Raw genomic sequence first — 21,009 nt, forward strand, 5'->3', positions numbered from 1 at the left:
CTGGCCTCCTCCAAATTCTCTTGAGTTAGCCAAGTTCTTCCTCATACTAGAGCCTTTGCATGTGTTAGTCCTTCTGCTTGGAGTGCACATCCATGCGTGTACCTGTGCACAAGCACACACACACTTACCTTAGTTCCCAGTGCCCATCTTAAATGTCATTTCCACAATCTCACTGATGCTTGCCCCCATCTAAATTGGGTACCCTGTTGTTTTCCTTCATTACACTTAACAAAACTTGTATTTGTATATTTAATTATGAGATGATTTATTTAACAGCTGTTTTCTTCTCCAGACTGAGATTTCTGAGGGTAGGGACCATGTATCTTCAGTTTAGCCTTCTTTCTCCAGAGCTTGGCACAAAGCAGCGGTCTAACCAGTATTTGCCAAATGAGTGATCAGATTAATGGCTATATTTTCTCCCCAATAGATAAACAAAATATGTAACCGTCCTGCTATTACTGGATATTAGATTGTCTCGTGTTTTGTTTTATTTTGTTTTCTTGGGAGGGGATGGGAGGTATTGAAATGGAATGCCATTAATACATTAAATAGTAATAAGACAATATATACATTGTCTTAAGATTTTATGTATAGAGAATCTGCTAAGTTCAAGTTTTTCATCTGGGGATATTGGGGGAGGAAATCACATTGCCACCTAAGTGAGTTTTTCTGTCCACTTGAAAGACTGTGCTGCACACCTTCAGGTAACCAAGAAAACTTATCAAATCATACTCTGAACTTTGAAAGCAAAATACTGCAAACTTAAATAAGCTTAAGACGCAGACATTCAAAACTCTTCATGGAAAATTCAATAAAGCTCTTCAAAGAAGATGACCTCAACAAGATTATGTACAAAAGGTGACCCAGAGTCATTCCCTAAAAGTTCCTGAGTTAAGAGAGCATTGTAGAAAGATGTTTGGTTATTTAGTTATCTCATATTGTTTACTGTATGCCCTGTTAGTAAGAAATAAGTCATCTTAATTTTTTAAAGAGATTTCAAAAATTGTGCTTCCTTGTGGGAAAACCTTTTCAAATGTATGACAGTACTGTTTTCTTCTCTTTTCTTTTTTTGAATTTAGAGGAAGGTAATAAATGGGTAAAAATTACTTGAAGGTGCAAAATGAAGCTCTGTGATCAAATTACTGATTTTGACAAATGAATACATCAAAGTTCTCAGAATAAATGTAGTCTGATTTACCTTTACCCCTTTTCTTCCCTGTCTTGTGATTCTAGTTGGGTCTTGTAAAACCCTGTTGCATATGTAAATTTACAGGAGCTAAGATTTGTCCTGATTAATCCTTTTCCACCCCATTTTTATGTATAAGCTCATATTTAAGTTTGATGAATGAGTTTTAGTTTAGGAGTGATGATTTTCCATAATATATGCACTATGAAGGATTACCTGAAATAATTCTTGCCTCTGGCCATCTGGGTTTTTTTTCCCCCCCTTTTCTTTCTCTTATCCTTAAATCAAATGGTATTTTACTTATTAAAAGCAGATGTGTGGTAAGAGAAACATATGCATGATTTTTCTTTTTAGTGGTGCATTTTCTAATGTAAATTTTGGGTCAGTGTCATGTTTAGATTGTGTACACAAGCTGAAGCCTGAGAAGCATTCGATATAACACTTAACATTTGCTTATAGAGAGTTTAACTGAAGAAGTGTTTAGACTACTGTGGTAGAAAGCAGACATCCTGGTTCAAGCAAATAAAAGTGTTTACACAATGCATGTGTCTTTCCATTGCTGTAATGATTTTTTTTTTAATTGTCTTAGGATGTTCTCAGAGTCTTACATTTGTTTCTTGAAGCTAGCTGGTCATCCATCCATGGTTATTTTTAGAGCATACCACGTATCAAAAGCATCATGACTTAGAGCTACAGGAGATGTTAAGAGGATAACTCATTCTTTGTCCTGTGGGAACTTAGGGTTCAGTTGTAATATCTAGTTCTATGGCACTTTACCACTCCTTAAAGAATATCTGTATAAGATTTGATACTTTTAAACATTAAAAAAAGGAATTAGGGGAAAATTACTTACCACATCAGGACTATTAGATTAACTGCTTTCTCTCTCAGTTTTTGTTAAGTATTTCTTTCTTCTCACTTAACCATGTCTTTGTGTGTGTGTGAATTATAACATATAAAAAAAAAAAAGCAATACATTTCCAAGTACATTTTAAGAAGTACTTATAGAGCAGATTTTAAAGTTTGGTATGGGTTACAGTTCCATGATTTTTCGTTTTTTCTTCAAACTGCTCCAAAATACTGGAGATGAGCAGAAATAGCAATATGATGATTCAGCATTCATACTCATTTGTTAAATTCTATCTTCTCTGTTATACTCCTCCTTTTCTTTAAATAGCATATATGCATAAAGGCAATAAATTTCAAAGCACATCGCAACAGTTAGTTGTAAGCACATTTCAGAGTTTGGTATGGGTTACAATTCCACAATTTCAGGTTTTTATTTCTAGCTTCTCTAAGATACTGGAGATTAAAAGAAATATCAGTATAATGATTCAGCACTCATATTCATTTGTTAAACCCGACCCTCTCTGTATAACTCCACCATCAACTTTGCCCTTTCTCCTACTCTTAACCACGTCTTTACTTGTTGATTCAGCCTTAGTGCTAAGCTGTCAGTTTGTATAAACCTGCCTCATAGGTGGTAGGGACAGTAATCCTTTGTTATATTTCTGCTCATTGTCTCCCTAGACTTTGTACTTTTATTTATTTTTTATATAATAATTTTATATTTTTGTGTTGTTGAGTCTGTGGTTCTTTTTATTTACTTATTTATTTTTCCCACTAAAATTCTGACCAGTAATTAGTTTATTTTCTTCTTTTTCAATTTGAAAAAACATGTAGCACTTTATCTGGAATTTACTTTGGCTTAAAACATAAAGTACACACCCAAAAAAATATAGAACACAATTGATGTTTCCCCCACTAATTGGCTAATCAATTGGCAGTATTTACAGAATGATAGTTCCTTTCTTGCTCATTTTAATGATGCCTTCATTGTCACAAAATATATTCTTATACGCAGTTGAGTCTGTTACTGCATTTTCTCTTCATATAGATATCTATTTTTTTAATAATTATCTCTTTAGATTTTAGTAAAATATATAGCATAATCATCTTAACCATTTTTAGTGGATATTTCTGTTATACAATACTGTATAACTTTCACCACTATTTACAGACTCTTTGTCATCCCACACCAAAACTCATATTCATTTAGCATTAATTCACCCATCGGTCTCTCCTCCCACCTCTGGTAACCACTATTCTGCTTTCTGTCTCTATGAATTTGCTTATTCTAAGTAATAATAAATCTCATTGTGTTTACTAGTTCATCTGTTGATGTACAGTTGGATTACTTCCACTGTTTGGTGGAATGTGACTGAATAATGCTGCAGTGAACATTGGTGTACAAATATCTGGTCAATTCCCTGCTTTCGGTTTTTTTGGGTGTTTACTTAGACGTGGAATTGCTAGATCATATGGTAATTCTGAATTTAACTTTCTGAGGACAGGCTGTTTTCCACATCAACTGCACCGTTTTACATTCCCACCAACAGTAGACATGTGTTCCTACTTCTCTGCATCCTCGTTACCACTTGTTATTTTCAGTTTTTTTAATGACCATTCTGGTGGGTGTGAAGTGGTATCTTATAGTTTTAGTTTGCATTTCTCTAATGCCTAATGCTGTTAAACATCTTTTCATATACTTGGCCATTTGTATATCTTCTTAGTATAAATATCAACTCCTTGGTCCATTTTTGTTGTTGTTGAGTTGTAAGATTTATTTATATCTTCTAGATATTAAACCCTTATCAGATATATAGTTTCCAAATATATTCTCCCATTCTGTAAGTTGCCTTTTCATTTTCTTGATAATGTCCTTTGAAACACAAAAGTTTTTGATTTTCATTTGAAGTCTGTTTTGTCTGTGTTTTACTTTAGTTGTTTGTGCTTTTGGTGTAAAATCTAAAAATCCATTACCTACTCTAATATCCTAAAAATATTTCCCTATATTTTCTTGTAAGAGTTTTTTAACATTAGCTCTTATATTCAGATGTTTGATCCACTTTGAATTAATTTTTGTATTTGGTGAGAGGTAGGGGTCCACACTCATTCTTTTGCATGTGGATTTCCAATTGTCCCAATACCTATTCAAGTCCATACCAATTCAAGAATGGGCTTGAAACTCTTTCTGAAAATCACCCAGCTGTAGATGTGTGGATTTATCTCTGCCCTCTCAGTTCTGTTCCATCAGTCTCTATGTCTGTCCTTATGCCAGTAGCACACTGTTTTAATTAACTATAACTATATAGTAAGTTTTGAAATCAGAATGTGTGAAACCTCAAACTTTGTTCTTCTTTTTCAAGATTGTTTTAGCTATTCAGAGGCCTTGCAATTCCATATGATATTAAGAATCAGCTTTTCAGCTTCTGCAAAAAAGGCTGCTGGAATTTTGATAGGGATTGTATTTACAGATCTCTCTAGGCAGTTTTGACATTTCAACAATATTGTCTTTCAGTCTGTGAACATATGTTCTTTTTATTTAGGTCTTCTTTAACTTCTTTCAGCAGTGTCTTATAGCTTTCAGTGTACAAAGTCTTTCACCTCCTTGGTTAAATTTCTTCTTACATATTTTATTCTTTTTTATTCTGTTGTGAAGAAATTGTTTTCTTAATTTCCTTTTTTGATTGTTCATTGCTGTTCTATAAAGAAAACAACTGATTTTTGAGTGTTGAACTTGTACTCCTTAACTTTGCTAAAGTTGTTTATTGGTTCTAGTAACTTTACTGTGGATTCTTTGGGATTTTTTATATACAAGATACTGTCCATCTGTGAATAAGAGATGGTTTTACTTCTTCCTTTCCAATTTGGTTGCCTTTTATTTCTTTCCTTGTCCAGTTGCTCTGGCTAGGACTTCCAGTACAATGCAGAATAACAATGGTGACAGCTGGCATCCTTGTCTTTAAACTGATCTTAGGGGTAAAGCTTTCAGTCTTTCTCCATTGAGTATGACATTTACTGTGGATTTTCATAAAAGCCCTTTATCATCATGAGAAAGTTCCTTTCTGTTTCTAGTTTTCTGAGTGTTTTTATCATGAAACGATGTTAGATTTTGTCATACCTCCTTTTCTGCGTCTTTTGAGATGATCATGTATTTTTTTCCCTTCATTCTGTTGATATGGTATATTATGTTGATAGATATTCTTATGTTTAACCATCCTTGCATTCCTGTAGTAAATCCTACTTGATCATGGTATATAATCCTTTTAATATACTGTTGGCTTTGGTTTTAACTTTTCCTTAAATGATTGGGTAGAATTCACCAATGAAATTATTGGTCTTTTGGATTTTCCTTTGTTGGGAGATTCCTAATTCAGTCTCTTGTTATAGGAGTGCTGAGATTTTTTTTATTTCCCTTTGCATCATATTAAGCAGTTTATATGTTTTGAGGAAGCAATTACAAGCCTAAAATACCATAATACAGGATTTTATATTTACCTTTGTAGTTACCTTCATCAGTGTTCTGTATTTCGTATAGCTTCAAGGTACTGTCTAGTTAGAGTCTTTTATTTCAGCTTAGTGACTCCCTTTAACGTTTCTTATAGGGAAAGTCTTGTGGTAATGAACTTATTCAGCTTTTGATTCTCTTTAAATGTCTTAAGTTCTCCTTCATGTTTGAAGAATAATTTTGCTGGATGTGGGATTCCTGGTTGCTAGGTTTTTTTCTTTAAGGACTTTGAATAATATGCCTTCCCATTGTCTTTTGGTCTTTGTGGTTTCTAGTTTAAATTCCACTGTTAATCATATTAGGGATCTCTTGTGTGTGACAAGGCACTTCTCTCTTGCTGCTTTCAAAATCCTCTCACTATAATTCATTCTATTTCATTAAAATGTGGCTAAGTATTTGTTCTAGTTTGCTAGCTGCCAGAATGCAATATACCAGAAACAATGGCTTTTAAAAGGGGGAATTTATAAAGTTGCAAGTTTATAGTTTTAAGGCTGAAAATATCCAAATTAAGTCAAGGCTATGGAAATGTCCAGTCTAAGGCATCCAGGGAAACATACCTTGATTCAAGAAGGCTAATGATGTTCGAGGTTTCTCTTTTAACTAGAAAGGCACATGGCAAACATGGTGATGTCTGCTCGCTTTGTCTCCAGGCTTGTTTCATGAAGCTCCCTAGGGGCATTTTCCTTCTTCATCTCTAAAGGTCTCTGACTGCATGGATTCTGTAGTTCTTGCGGCTCTCAAGCTTTCTCCAAAATGTTTCCTCTTAAAAAGGAGTCCAGAAAACTAATCAAGACTCACCTGGAATGGGTGGAACCACATCTCTATGGAGATTAATCTAATCAAGTTTCCAACCTACGTTATTGAATAAGGATTAAAAGAAACAGCTGACTCTATATGATGGATCAGGATTAAAACATGGCTTTTCTAGGGCACATAATCCTATGAAACCAACGCAGTATTAGTCTGCCCTGTTTGGAGTTTATTGAACTGCCTAGATGTGTGTATTCGTGTCTTTCATTAGATTGGGGAAGTTTTCAGCCATTATTTCTACAAATACTTTGCCCCTTTTTCTCTGTGTTGGCCTTTTGAGTCTCTAGTTATACGTATGTTGGTGCGCTTGATGGTGTTGCACAGATACCTAAGGCTCGGTTTGTTCATTTTTCTTCATTATTTTTTTTTCTTCTCCTCATACTAGGTAATTTCAGTTGTCTTATCTTCAAGTTCACTGATCCTTTCATCTGCCTGTTCTAATCTTCCTTTAAATCCCTCCAGTGGGTTTTTCATTTCAGTTACTATTTTTGAGGGCCATGGTGGCTCAGCAGGCAGAGTTCTCACCTGCCATGCTAGAGACCTGGGTTCGTTTCCTGGTGCCTGCCTATGCCAAAAAAATAAAAATAAAAAATAAAAAACTCAATTACTATGCCTTGCAGCTCCAAAATTTCTATTTGGTTCCTTTTTATAATTTCTTTCTCTTTATTTTGTTGTTTAGACAGTGTTTTAGTTTTTCTGTGCTGCTCAGCCAGATACCATGAAATTTGTTGGCTTCAACTATAATAAGTTGTTAGCTTTAAGCCTACAGTTTTGAAGCTGTGGAAATGTCCAAATCTAGGCATCACAAAGACAGTGCTTTCTCCCTGAGGACCAGCTGCCAGCTGGTTATACAGAACTCTGTTATGTGGGAAGGCACATGGCAGCATTCTGCTGGTCTCTTCGTTTTCTTCTGAAATTTGTTGCTTTCAGCTTCTTGCTTCCGTGGCTTTCTCTCTGTATGAATTTCATTCTCTTATAAAGGACTCCAGTAAGACGAGTAAAACTCACACTGAATGAGGTGAGACATATCTTAATTTAAGTATCCTCACCACAGAATCCTACTTACAATGGGTTCACATCCACAGAAATGGGTTTACTTCAAGAACATACTTTTCTGAGGTGCATACTACTCCAAACCACCACAGACAATGTTTTCCTAATTTCTTTTAGTTATTTGTATAAGATTTCCTTTAGTTCTTTGAGCATATTTGACGTTGATTTAAAGTCTTCAGTGTTCTTGGGTATGAGCTTCCTCAGGATGATATGTGGAAAAATTTTTTTTTCCTGAGAAAAGGGCCTTAACTTTCCTACTTTTGCATGTGTTTATTTTGTATTTTTGTTGAGAACCGAACATTCTGAGTACTATGTTGTTATAATTCTGGAAATTTAGTTCTTCCACTCCTCTGAGATTCCTAGGTTTTTGCCATTATTGTTGAGGATGGGAACAATGAATTTATGACCTTTTTCCAAAATGTTTTTGCTCCCAAACAGAAATTGGGAAGATAAATGAGGGGGGAAAAAAGTTACTGCCTGTTTAAGACTCCTCTTTCCCTTTTACCTGAGGGTTGTTGGAACAATGTCCCCCCGTAGAGCAGGCCCCCCAGCAATCTGAAGAAGCTGGTCAAGACCAGTGATTAGAGGCCAGAACACACACAGCAGACTTTGGAGGATGTCCTGGGCCACCCTCCTGCCAGCAAGCTGCACCAAGAGCCCTGGCTACAGTTCCACTGCCTGCCATGTGGTTTGGGGCTAAGGGGTAGTAGCTGCTGAACAGAGGGTGAAATTCACATTAACTACCACAGTTTACCAGCTTCTTCCTCTAGCAATTCTGTGGATGCAGCACATTGTTTCCCTAGACTTCAGAGTTTCAACATAGTTGATGCAGACACTTCCTGCCAGTTCAGTAGTTGTTTTTGGGGGTGAGACTTACTCATGGAGCTTCCGTCTCATTTCCATAATCCTCTCCTAGGATCTAATATTTATAAATAAATATGATTCCATTACTTTCTTTATAAATTGCCATTACCTGGTAAAGTCTGGACCCTACTTCCTCTGATTGTTGTGTTTTGTGAAATATTCTTTTATATCCATCCATGCCTTTGGCTGGATTTTTAACTTGTATTAAATATATAAATTCACTTGGAGATAATTGACATGTTCATAACACTTAGCTTCCCTTTTTGAATTCACAGCATGATTATTCATTTATTCAATGTTTCTTTTTAATTTTTTATAATAGGTCTCACACATATTTCATTAATGTTTAATCATTTAAAGTGCTGAATGATTAATTGCAGGCCAGCAGTCTTTGTGTATGTTTCTAAAAGAGAAAATTTACAACACATTTTGATCCTGTTTTTCATCTGATCTACAAAAAGGAATGCAGTACAGCCTAGAGGGGAAAGCAGTGGCCTGGTAGCCAACAGTGTCTGGTCCTTATTATGCTTTGCCTACTGCTGAACTATGAACTTGAACAAATTACTTAACTTTTCCATATTTAAGTTTGCCTATCTATAAAATCGGGGAGGATGGAGATAAAGGTAAATGCTTGTTTTGTAAGGCTAAGTAAATCGTGGGTGAAGTACTTGGTGTGTGGATAAAGTAATAGTCTTAAAGTCTATTATTAGCTGAATTAGAAACTGAGCGACCTGGCTTAAAGTACTTGAAGTAAATATTATATCGACCTTATTAAAAGCATCTCCCGAGATATTATATAGCTTCACCGAACAGTGAAAACAGGTCTTCCTCCTCCCTTTTCCTATAGCATTCCATACCTGCTTCTTTTGTACAACACAATGTTCTAACTTTAGAATTGTCTTTCTCTCCCACCAGAATATGAGCATATTTGTTTAGAAAATATTTATTAAGCACCTTGATTCCAGGGTTTTTTCTTTTTCTTAACAGCTATAGCATGCTGCCTGACCATACTCATTGTTAAAAGCTTGAATGAATTACTTTACCTTGAAATAAATGATTCACATAACCTTGAGGATTTTCAAGTTTGAATGATTTTAGCTGTGGGGTGGTAAATGTCCTCCCACCACTACCATTTGTGTCTCATGCTTGTGTTCCATGACCAGATGGAGTAATGCATACAACAGGGTTGGATGGCACCCCTGCTTGGGCTTCTCTTCTCACTTTTTCTCTCTCCTGGCTTCTTGCTGTCCCCTGATGCTAAAATCTTAATGAATCAAACTGAAATTCACATGGTGCCTAAATGTTACATTGAAAATTCACTAAACTATTAACTAAAGATAGCATTTCCACTTCCTCTTACCACTTTTAGGAATTCTTGAATTTAGCTAACTAAGGAAACTGGTGGCATTAGTTTTCTAAGAAAATGCTTTTCTGATGCTGGGAAATGCATTCTAATTAATTTAGTTCAGAGGAAGTGCTTCTAATCCCTGTAGGGTCCCTCTCCCCAACAAGATGGTGTCTCTTGGTACAATGATTTGTTGGTAGAATTGAGTCAAGACCTACAAAAAGAATCCTCTTCCATATCCTTAATCGTGGATAAATCTTTTTATGAACCCATTTCTGTTAGATTGTTAAGTTTTATACAGCATTGAGAGGTTTGAAGGTTAGAATTTTCTTACTTTGAATGTGACATATTTGAAGGTATTAAAAAACGAGGACTGACTTCTTAGGCAAGGTTGACTTGGGAGTTGGCTCTGTTTTTTTTTTTTTTCTCAGATTCCTGGATCTAACTCTTAGATCTTTGGACCAGGTATTGGATTTAACAATTCAGCCTAAGTGGAACAGTTTCTAAGGTCACTTGGTTTTCCCAGACAATCACTGATTGTCTCTGTACTCATAGAAAGAGATCTTTTTCTAACCAGCTGCCTGGGTTCTGTAGACCTTTTGGAACTGATTGATGAATGTCAGAATAACCATATTAGAAATTCCATACTTTTTTTCTCCACACATAACACTGACGTTTTAATTACATTAACATTATTTTAGTAAAGAGGTCATCATATTTCACAGGAGATACTTTTATTCCCATTATGGCTTATTTCTTATGCCTTGTAAATGCTGTTAGATAGAGCTAAGGTCCAAAAAATGACCCCCTAGAACTTGATGATGGATTGAGAAACGTGATTTATTAATTCAGCAAACATTTGAGGACCTACTATGTGCTACAATCAGATAAAGATGAATTAGAAACCAATTCCTGCTGTCAGTAGGAGCCACTGGCTAGTGTGGTCAACAGGTAGTTTGCCAATAGTATAAGTTGTGACAGTGACAGGTTTATGACAGGCTTGTTTGAGGGTTGGAAATGGGGCATTCAGCTCAGGTCAGGGAAGCTGCTCACCATCAGAGAAGATGATATTGGACTGGGAAACTCTCCAGCACAGAGAGTATCGGTAGGAGCATGGGCTACCAGGTAAGTTGCAACTCGGAGTGGGTGAAGAACTACAGAGTGAAAGATGGATGGGCCTGGGGAAAGCAAAAGGTGTATCCATTTCTTGCTTTGGCTGCAGAAAGCTCAGACTAAATTTAGTGTTCATTTGTAGGTACTAATTGATTCCTTTAACCTATGTATTTGAAAAATTGAACCATCTTCCCTTTTTTTATCTTTACTTTTTAATTGCTTTTTGATATTTCTTAGCTTTTTTATTTAAGTTGTCTTATTTTAGGGGTGTGTGAGTTTTTTCCTCCCAAGTTTTTTTTGTTTGTTTTTTGTTTTGGAGTGTTAAGACTTTTAGACAAAGAACTAAAGACATTAAATTCTTAACATGAAAAAATCTCAGGGATTACTTTCCGTAATATAATTACAAGTGTAAAGTCAAACAGCTCAGTGCAAACAAACCCATTTCTGGTCTGTTCTTGACCACCTTTTACGTGTAGCTGAAAATGAGCTAATACTTGACTGAGCACTTCCATGAGCCAAACACTTTACCTAGACAATCCCTGCCTTCCTTTAAAGTAGTAACTGTTATTATCCCAAGATACAGATGAGACTCTGAGAAGGTTGAATAATACCCTGTCCTCCTCCCCAAAGATTTCTACTTTTCTGATCTCCAGAAACTGTATGTTATGTTTCATGGCAAGAAAGGATAAGGCTGTTTATCAGCTGACCTTAAAATAGGGAGATTGTCCTGGCAGGACCAATGTAATCTCACAAGGGTCCTTAAAAGTGGGATTCTAAACAGAACAATAGTGAGTGTCAGTTTCAGTGTGATGAGATGCAAGAAGGACTTGACTGGCCATTGCTAACTTTGGAAAGAGGAGGGGCCGTAAGAAAAGGAATGTAGACTTCTAGAAGCTGGAAAACACAAAAAAACAGATTCTCCTGTAGCACCTCCAGAAAGAACACAACCCTCTCAACAACTTGGTTTTAGTTCGTTGAGACCCATTTCAGACTTCTGACATCCGAAACTGTAAGGTAAAATTTGTTGTTTTAGGCCACAATAGCAATAGCAAACTGATACAGTCACATATGAGTCAGTAGCAGAGCTGAAATAGAAACCCAAGACCCTGGGTTCAAGAGCGTCTCTCCATCCCTACTTCATTCTGCCTCTAGCTGCTGCGCTCTCTGGGGATGGGGCAGATGGCACAGTATAGCGATTCCCTCCTCCTGAACTTTGCCCTTAATACTGCTTTAAATATAGTTCCTTTCCCTGATTCATATCCAGCTTCCTAATATCTCAAGTCCTAGCTTGAAGTCCTATAGGATTTATAAATATTGCCTGGCTAGCAAGATGTCTGGCATATCATGGACCTCATGTGGAAATTTCCATATGACGGGCTCCTTCTTGTAACTCCTGTTGTGCTAATAAGCTGCATCTCTCCACTTAGCAATTGGTGGTGTTTTCTTATTTTCCCTTTGACCTTAGTGGTATCTTCCCAACAAGAAGTTCCAAGTAGCAGAGCCCAGTTATCCTGATAACAAGTCGTTTTCATGGCATGCGTCCTCGTGTTACTGTGGCCCAGTTGCCCCTTCTCGCTGGTCTTTAGGTTCCCTGTCTGTAATATAAGGAAGCTCTGCCTTAATTGCCTTTAAGGTATATTTCAGCTGAAGAAGCCTGTTTTTGTGCAGCCCAGGAGCTATGAATGAATGACTGAATGGACAAACGAATAAACATGTGACAGAGACTTCCTGTAGCTGACCCTTGTACTTTGACCATTGGAGCAGCCTAAAAGGAAAGGCAGAGTGGGTAGATTTCTAAGCGAATAGGTTTTGTTTGTGAGGTCCTTCCTTCTCAGAGGGTTTAAAAAAAAAATTGAAATATACACAAGAGAAATAGTTGAGTTGATCATTTTGATACTGTGTTTTGGTTAAATGAGAACAGGTGGTGTTGAGGGTATTTAGTTTACTGTCACGTTAGGAGTATGTGAGAGTGTGCATTTAGTTTTATAGTTTATTTCCCCAAAATAATTGATTTGGAACGATATTACTCCTTCCCTCCCCCCTAACTCACACATAAAAATAAAATCACAGCTAAAGTTTTATATTTAAAAAAAAGTTTTATATTTACTCAGAGTTTAGCAGTATCTTGGCAAGCACCAGAATTTATATGTTTTATTTATGGAGCCCAAGTGCCAGATTTTTTCCCTAGATAGCTGCTTTGTGTTTATATTAAGAATTTTGTAAATACACAAACCTCAGAATCACATTTCTAGGAGGAAAAAATGCAAGTAATGGTGATTCAAGAAAAACATTTCTGTAATCTGTTAAATTTCTCTTTGAAGATATTTTTCATTTTGATGAATATATTTATTACTGGAAATGTATGAAGTCATCATCCACTAAATGATTAGAAAGCACTTGAAAAATGAATCGTTATGTAAATGCTAAGTAAAATTGGAGGGTTTATTTTTATCACTTTTTATGTAATTCTCTTCCTTTTTCTCCTTGTCAGAAAGTTTGGAACAAAGAATGGGAATGCTGAAGTTAACAAAAGTGACACAAAGTATAGAATAAAATAAGGTTTGTTTCTGAACAGATGGAGGGTAACATAATTACAGATCTACCTTTTTTTTATTTTTATTTTTATTTTTTTATTAATTAAAAAAAATTAACTAACACAACATTTAGAAATCATTCCATTCTACATATGCAATCAGTAATTCTTAATATCATCACATAGATGTATGATCATCATTTCTTAGTACATTTGCATTGATTTAGAAAAAGAAATAGCAAGACAACAGAAAAAGAAATAAAATGATAATATAGAGAAAAAATAAAAAATACAAAAAATATATATAAGAAACAAACAAACAAACAAACAAAACTGTAGCTCAGATGCAGCTTCATTCAGTGTTTTAACATAATTACATTACAATTAGGTAGTATTGTGCTGTCCATTTTTGAGTTTTTGTATCTAGTCCTGTTGCACATTCTGTATCCCTTCAGCTCCAATTACCCATTATCTTACCCTGTTTCTAACTCCTGATGATCTCTGTTACCAATGACATATTCCAAGTTTATTCTCTAATGTCAGTTCACATCAGTGGGACCATACAGTATTTGTCCTTTAGTTTTTGGCTAGTCTCACTCAGCATAATGTTCTCTAGGTCCATCCATGTTATTACATGCTTCATAAGTTTATTCTGTCTTAAAGCTGCATAATATTCCATCGTATGTATATACCACAGTTTGTTTAGCCACTTGTCTGTTGATGGACATTTTGGCTGTTTCCATCTCTTTGCAATTGTAAATAATGCTGCTATAAACATTGGTGTGCAAATGTCCGTTTGTGTCTTTGCCCTTAAGTCCTTTGAGTAGATACCTAGCAATGGTATTGCTGGGTCGTATGGCAGTTCTATATTCAGTTTTTTGAGGAACCGCCAAACTGCCTTCCACAGTGGTTGCACCATTTGACATTCCCACCAACAGTGGATAAGTGTGCCTCTTTCTCCGCATCCTCTCCAGCACTTGTCATTTTCTGTTTTGTTGATAATGGCCATTCTGGTGGGTGTGAGATGATATCTCATTGTGGTTTTGATTTGCATTTCTCTAATGGCCAGGGACATTGAGCATCTCTTCATGTGCCTTTTGGCCATTTGTATTTCCTCTTCTGAGAGGTGTCTGTTCAAGTCTTTTTCCCATTTTGTAATTGGGTTGGCTGTCTTTTTGTTGTTGAGTTGAACAATCTCTTCATAAATTCTGGATACTAGACCTTTATCTGATATGTCGTTTCCGAATATTGTCTCCCATTGTGTAGGCTGTCTTTCTACTTTCTTGATGAAGTTCTTTGATGCACAAAAGTGTTTAATTTTGAGGAGCCCCCATTTATTTATTTCTTTCTTCAGTGCTCTTGCTTTAGGTTTAAGGTCCATAAAACCGCCTCCAATTGTAAGTTTCATAAGATATCTCCCTACATTTTCCTCTAACTGTTTTATGGTCTTAGACCTAATGTTTAGATCTTTGATCCATTTTGAGTTAACTTTTGTATAAGGTGTGAGATGCGGGTCTTCTTTCATTCTTTTACATATGGATATCCAGTTCTCTAGGCACCATTTATGGAAGAGACTGTTCTGTCCCAGGTGAGTTGGCTTGACTGCCTTATCAAAGATCAAATGTCCATAGATGAGAGGGTCTATATCTGAGCACTCTATTCGATTCCATTGGTCGATATATCTATCTTTATGCCAATACCATGCTGTTTTGACCACTGTGGCTTCATAATATGCCTTAAAGTCAGGCAGCGCGAGACCTCCAGCTTCGTTTTTTTCCCTCAAGATACTTTTAGCAATTCGGGGCGCCCTGCCCTTCCAGATAAATTTGCTTATTGGTTTTTCTATTTCTGAAAAATAAGTTGTTGGGATTTTGATTGGTATTGCATTGAATCTGTAAATCAATTTAGGTAGGATTGGCATCTTAACTATATTTATTCTTCCAATCCATGAACACGGTATGCCCTTCCATCTATTTAGGTCTTCTGTGATTTCTTTTAACAGTTTTTTGTAGTTTTCTTTGTATAGGTCTTTTATCTCTTTAGTTAAATTTATTCCTAAGTACTTTATTCTTTTAGTTGCAATTGTAAATGGAATTCGTTTCTTGATTTCCCCCTCAGCTTGTTCATTGCTAGTGTATAGAAACGCTACAGATTTTTGAATGTTGATCTTGTAACCTGCTACTTTGCTGTACTCATTTATTAGCTCTAGTAGTTTTGTTGTGGATTTTTCCGGGTTTTCGACATATAGTATCATATCATCTGCAAACAGATGATATGTATTGTTGGATTTGATTTGCTAGAATTTTGTTGAGGATTTTTGCATCTATGTTCATTAGAGAGATTGGTCTGTAGTTTTCTTTTTTTGTAATATCTTTGCCTGGTTTTGGTATGAGGGTGATGTTGGCTTCATAGAATGAATTAGGTAGCTTTCCCTCCACTTCGATTTTTTTGAAGAGTTTGAGCAGAGTTGGTACTAATTCTTTCTGGAATGTTTGGTAGAATTCATATGTGAAGCCGTCTGGTCCTCGACTTTTCTTTTGGGGAAGCTTTTGAATGACTGATTCAATTTCTTTACTTGTGATTGGTTTGTTGAGGTCATCTATTTCTTCTTGAGTCAAAGTTGGTTGTTCATGCCTTTCTAGGAACTTGTCCATTTCATCTACATTGTTGTATTTATTAGCGTAAAGCTGTTCATAGTATCCTGTTATTACCTCCTTTATTTCTGTGAGGTCAGTGGTTATGTCTCCTCTTCCATTTCTGATCTTATTTATTTGCGTCCTCTCTCTTCTTCTTTTTGTCAGTCTTGCTAAGGGCCCATCAGTCTTATTGATTTTCTCATAGAACCAACTTCTGGTCTTATTGATTTTCTCTATTGTTTTCATGTTCTCAATTTCATTTATTTCTGCTCTAATCTTTGTTATTTCTTTCCTTTTGCTTGCTTTGGGGTCAGTTTGCTGTTCTTTCTCCAGTTCTTCCAAGTGGACAATTAATTCCTGCATTTTTGCCTTTTCTTCTTTTCTGATATAGGCATTTAGGGCAATAAATTTCCCTCTTAGCACTGCCTTTGCTGCGTCCCATAGGTTTTGATATGTTGTGTTTTCGTTTTCATTCGCCTCGAGGTATTTACTAATTTCTCCCTTGACCCACTGGTTGTTTAAGAGTGTGTTGTTGAGCCTCCACATATTTGTGGATTTTCTGGCACTCTGCCTATTATTGATTTCCAACTTCATTCCTTTACGATCCGAGAAAGTGTTGTGTATGATTTCAGTCTTTTTATATTTGTTGAGACTTGCTTTGTGACCCAGCATATGGTTATCTTTGAGAATGATCCATGAGCACTTGAGAAAAAGGTGTATCCTGCTGTTGTGGGATGTAATGTCCTATAATTGTCTGTTAAGTCTAGCTCATTTATAGTAATATTCAAGTTCTCTGTTTCTTTATTGATCCTCTGTCTAGATGTTCTGTCCATTGATGAGAGTGGCAAATTGAAGTCTCCAACTATTATGGTAGATGTGTCTATTTCCCTTTTCAGTGATTGCAGTGTATTCCTCACGTATTTTGGGGCATTCCGGTTCGGTGCATAAATATTTATGATTGTTATGTCTTCTTGTTTAATTGTTCCTTTTATTAGTAGATAGTGTCCTTCTTTGTCTCTTTTAACTGTTTTACATTTGAAGTCTAATTTGTTGGATATTAGTATAGCTACTCCTGATCTTTTCTGGTTGTTATTTGCATGAAATATCTTTTCCCAACCTTTCACTTTCAACCTATGTTTATCTTTGGGTCTAAGATGTGTTTCCTGTAGACAGCATATAGAAGGATCCTGTTTTTTAATCCATTCTGCCAGTCTATGCCTTTTGATTGGGGAATTCAGTCTATTAACATTTAGTGTTATTACTGTTTGGGTAACACTTTCCTCTACCATTTTGCCTTTTGTATTATATATATCATATCTGATTTTCCTTCTTTCTACACTCTTCTCCATACCTCTCTCTTCTGTCTTTTCATATCTGACTCTAATGCTCCCTTTAGTATTTCTTGCAGAGCTGGTCTCTTGGTCACAAATTCTCTCAGTGACTTTTTGTCTGAGAATGTTTTAATTTCTCCCTCATTTTTGAAGGACAATTTTGCTGGATATAAAAGTCTTGGTTGGCAGTTTTTCTCTTTTAGTAATTTAAATATATCTTCCCACTGTCTTCTAGCTTCCATGGTTTCTGTTGAGAAATCTACACATAGTCTTATTGGGTTTCCCTTGTATGTGATGGATTGTTTTTCCCTTGCTGCTTTCAAGATCCTCTCTTTCTCTTTGACCTCTGAGATTCTAACTAGTAAGTGTCTTGGAGAATGCCTATTTGGGTCTATTCTTTTTGGGGTGCGCTGCACTTCTTGGATCTGTAATTTTAGGTCATTCATAAGAGTTGGGAAATTTTCAGTGATAATTTCTTCCGTTAGTTTTTCTCCTCCTTTTCCCTTCTCTTCTCCTTCTGGGACACCCACAACACGTGTATTTGTGCGCCTCATATTATCATTCAATTCCCTGAGCGCCTGCTCAAAATTTTCCAATCTTTTCCCTATAGTTTCTGTTTGTTTTTGGATTTCAGATGTTCCATCCTCCAGTTCACTAATTCTATCCTCTCTCTCTTTAAATCTACCATTGTAGGTTTCCATTGTTTTTTTATCTCTTCTACTGTGTCTTTCAATCCCATAAGTTCTGTGATTTGTTTTTTCAGACTTTCCATTTCTTCTTTTTTGTTCATCCCATATCTTGTTCATGTCCTCCCTCAATTTATTGATTTGGTTTTTGAAGAGGTTTTCCATTTCTGTTCGTATATTCAGAGTTAGTTGTCTCAGCTCCTGTATCTCATTTGAGCTATTGGTTTGTTCCTTTGACTGGGCCATATCTTCAATTTTCCTGGTGTGATTTGTTATTTTTTGCTGGCGTCTGGGCATTTAATCAGATTTCCCTGAGTGTGGGACCCAGCAGGTTGAAAGACTTTCCTGTGAAGTCTCTGGGCTCTGTTTTTCTTATCCTGCCCAGTATGTGGTGCTTGTCTGTCTGCGGGTTCCACCAGCAAAAGCTATTGTGGCTGCTTTAACTTTGGAAGACTCTCGCTGCTGGGTGTGTGGTGGAGACAGAGGAAAGGTTGTAGGTTGGTTTTAATGGCTTCAAATTGTGAAGTCCTGGGATCTGAATTCCTTGAGAGAGGGATTCCACCTGAGTTGCGTTTCACCCCTCCCGTGGGGAAGGTTCAGGTGGTAGAGAGCCCTAAAAGCAGCCTGTTTCTGCATTTGGGGCAGTTGTACCCTATGTAATCCCAGCGCTGAGTCCAGAGGCAACGAAGCCTCCATAGAAATAGCCACTGAAGGCTCTGTTTCGCCCCCTTTCCTCTTTTTCAGTTAGCCCAATCGGCAACTTCCACCTTGATCAGTTTCGCCTGAGCTGAGGGCCTATTTTTAGTAGTCAGAAGTTGTTCCTTAATGCCACTATTGGTGTTAGGTTGGGCTCAGTCTCTACTACTGTTGGAGACTCTTTCCTTTCCCTCCGGGAAGTCGCCTGTAGGGGAGGGTCGCCAGCTGCCGCGGCTTGGGGAACCGCTGTTCCAAGGCTCCCAGCCAGCCCGGGAAGCCACGCGTGGGGGAGGGTCGCCAGCCGCCGCGGCTTGTGGAACCACTGTTCCGATGCTCCCAGCCGGCCCGGGAAGCCGCGTGTGTGGAAGGGGCTCCGGTCGCCGCGGTTTGGGGAACCCGATCCAAAGCTCCCAGCCGGGCCGGGGAGGAGGGAGGGAGGGGCTCCGGCCGCCAGCCGCCTCGGCCCGGGGAAGCGCGCGCCTCTCGGGGACCTCACCGCAGCTGAGTCTCTTAGCCAGTCCAGCCGTTCCGGAATGGGGTACGCTGTGTGTCTGGTTTCTGTCGTGGCTCCGGGAGCTGTTCTGTACTGTTTGTAGTTCTTTAGTAGTTGTTCTGGAGGAGGAACTAAGACCCGTGCGCCTTACTAAGCCGCCATCTTCTCCGGAACGGACCTCTCACTCTTCTACAGATCTACCTTTTGAGATGCCCCTTTTGAGAGCCACTTACTCTCAAAGTAAGAAGTAAAGGAAACTTTCCCATGGAGTAGATGACTTTTATCCATGCCAATTAAATGCCATGTGACGTAATCGAGAATATTAAGTTTTGAAGTTTGTTAGCTGTTTTCTTTGTGATTTTTTTTTTGACCCGCTATTCCACTTTATTCCATGAGCCCTGCAACATTAGCTCACCCAGGAGTCTTCTGGATAACCAAAGGTGGCCAGCCCTGGTGTAAAGAATCCCATGTTTTTCAGCTCTGTCATTTTTGATGGTTCTTTCATAGTACACTTGGGTACCTTCTTTGGTAAAACACTGTTTTGCTGTTTTCCGTAGGCCTCAGAGGAAATTCATTTCAGAAACTCAGCTTGTTATACCCAGAGCCACAAGGACTACAGGCCTACCTTTTCCTTTCTGAAGAAAGGGGGGTGGGGTGTCACACTCTTAAAAATAATCATTCTCTGACTTTGGACAGTTTTTGGTGGGAAAAAAAATCGAGAGATATTGTCTTATTTACTCTTCCCAGATAATGGCCCATAATTAAGACTTGCTGGCCACTAGTTTATCTCAGCCTAATTTTTTTCATAAGATAAATGAATCTTGCTTTTTCACTATTACCACCCTGGCACAATGCAATAGAAATATGATACAAACCACACGGGTAATTTGAAATTTTCTAATGACTCAGTGTATCCATATTATTATCATTTCTACATATAATCAATATAAAATTATTGAGATATTTTGTATTCTCTTTTTTGAACCAAATCTTTGCAAAGTATTTTATACTTTTACACTTTACATTTAATAGCACATCTCAATTCAGACATTAAATTGTGATTGGAAATACTTCATCTGCATTTAGATTTCATAAAACTTGCAAATTCACATGCCCAAATTGTTCCAAACATACTTAGACGCTTTCCTATAACTAAGTTGTCTCATTTTAAAATTTAAATTCATTGAAGTTAAAAATTCAGTTCCTCGATTGCTCATGTTTCAAGTACTCATAGTCTCATGTGGCTAGTGGGCTGCCATCTAGAACAGGGTGGCTGTGAACATAGGCCCACTGCAGGGGTTATCCTAGTATACTAGGTAAAAGCAGTTGTTTAATCAGATACTGAGTCTTCTGAAGTCACATCATTGCGTTACATGCCAGAGTATGATCCTGGCAGTCCATGAGTTGGTGATAATGAATGTGAGTGTGAAGCTTTTGCTTTTGGAAGATGCTTTATTAATCTTAGTACATAAATTTAACGAAAATCTATTTGCTCTCCTAACAAAAGATAACAAAAGATGTTCTTATTCTTTCTGGAATGGTTGAGAATTTTAACATCTTCCCTCAGTGATGTGGTTCATGGCTCAGAGTGTGTGCTTTACTCTAATATTAAACTGAAATTTAATATTAAAAATTGAATTTAATGCAATATCAAGTAGTCTGGTCTTAAAACATTATGCAAACAGTCAAAACCAAAAAAAACTTGATGCAAACCAGAAAGAACCAGATGAATGAACCAGATGAATCTGACTGGAAACCAGATGGAATTTTAGATCCTTCTATTCCCAGTGCATCTTAGGTGGTTGCCATGAGGTAAATGGTAGCAACTGAAGGTATACTTAAGGGTGAGTAGGAAGCAGGAAAGGACCCTAGCCTCATAAAAGATGGCAAGGAGTAAACCAGTATAAATGCT

The 21,009-nt window shown here is 37.0% G+C and overlaps 1 protein-coding gene across 6 annotated transcripts in view; it reads left to right on the forward strand.

Moving 5' to 3' along the window:
* The window catches only part of TXNDC11 (thioredoxin domain containing 11), a 116,037-nt gene that overhangs the window by 56,041 nt on the left and 38,987 nt on the right, over positions 1-21,009 (forward strand). The gene's annotated exons all lie outside the window — the stretch shown is intronic.

Source organism: Tamandua tetradactyla, chromosome 23, assembly GCF_023851605.1.
Source record: "Tamandua tetradactyla isolate mTamTet1 chromosome 23, mTamTet1.pri, whole genome shotgun sequence".
Classification (NCBI taxonomy): domain Eukaryota; kingdom Metazoa; phylum Chordata; class Mammalia; order Pilosa; family Myrmecophagidae; genus Tamandua; species Tamandua tetradactyla.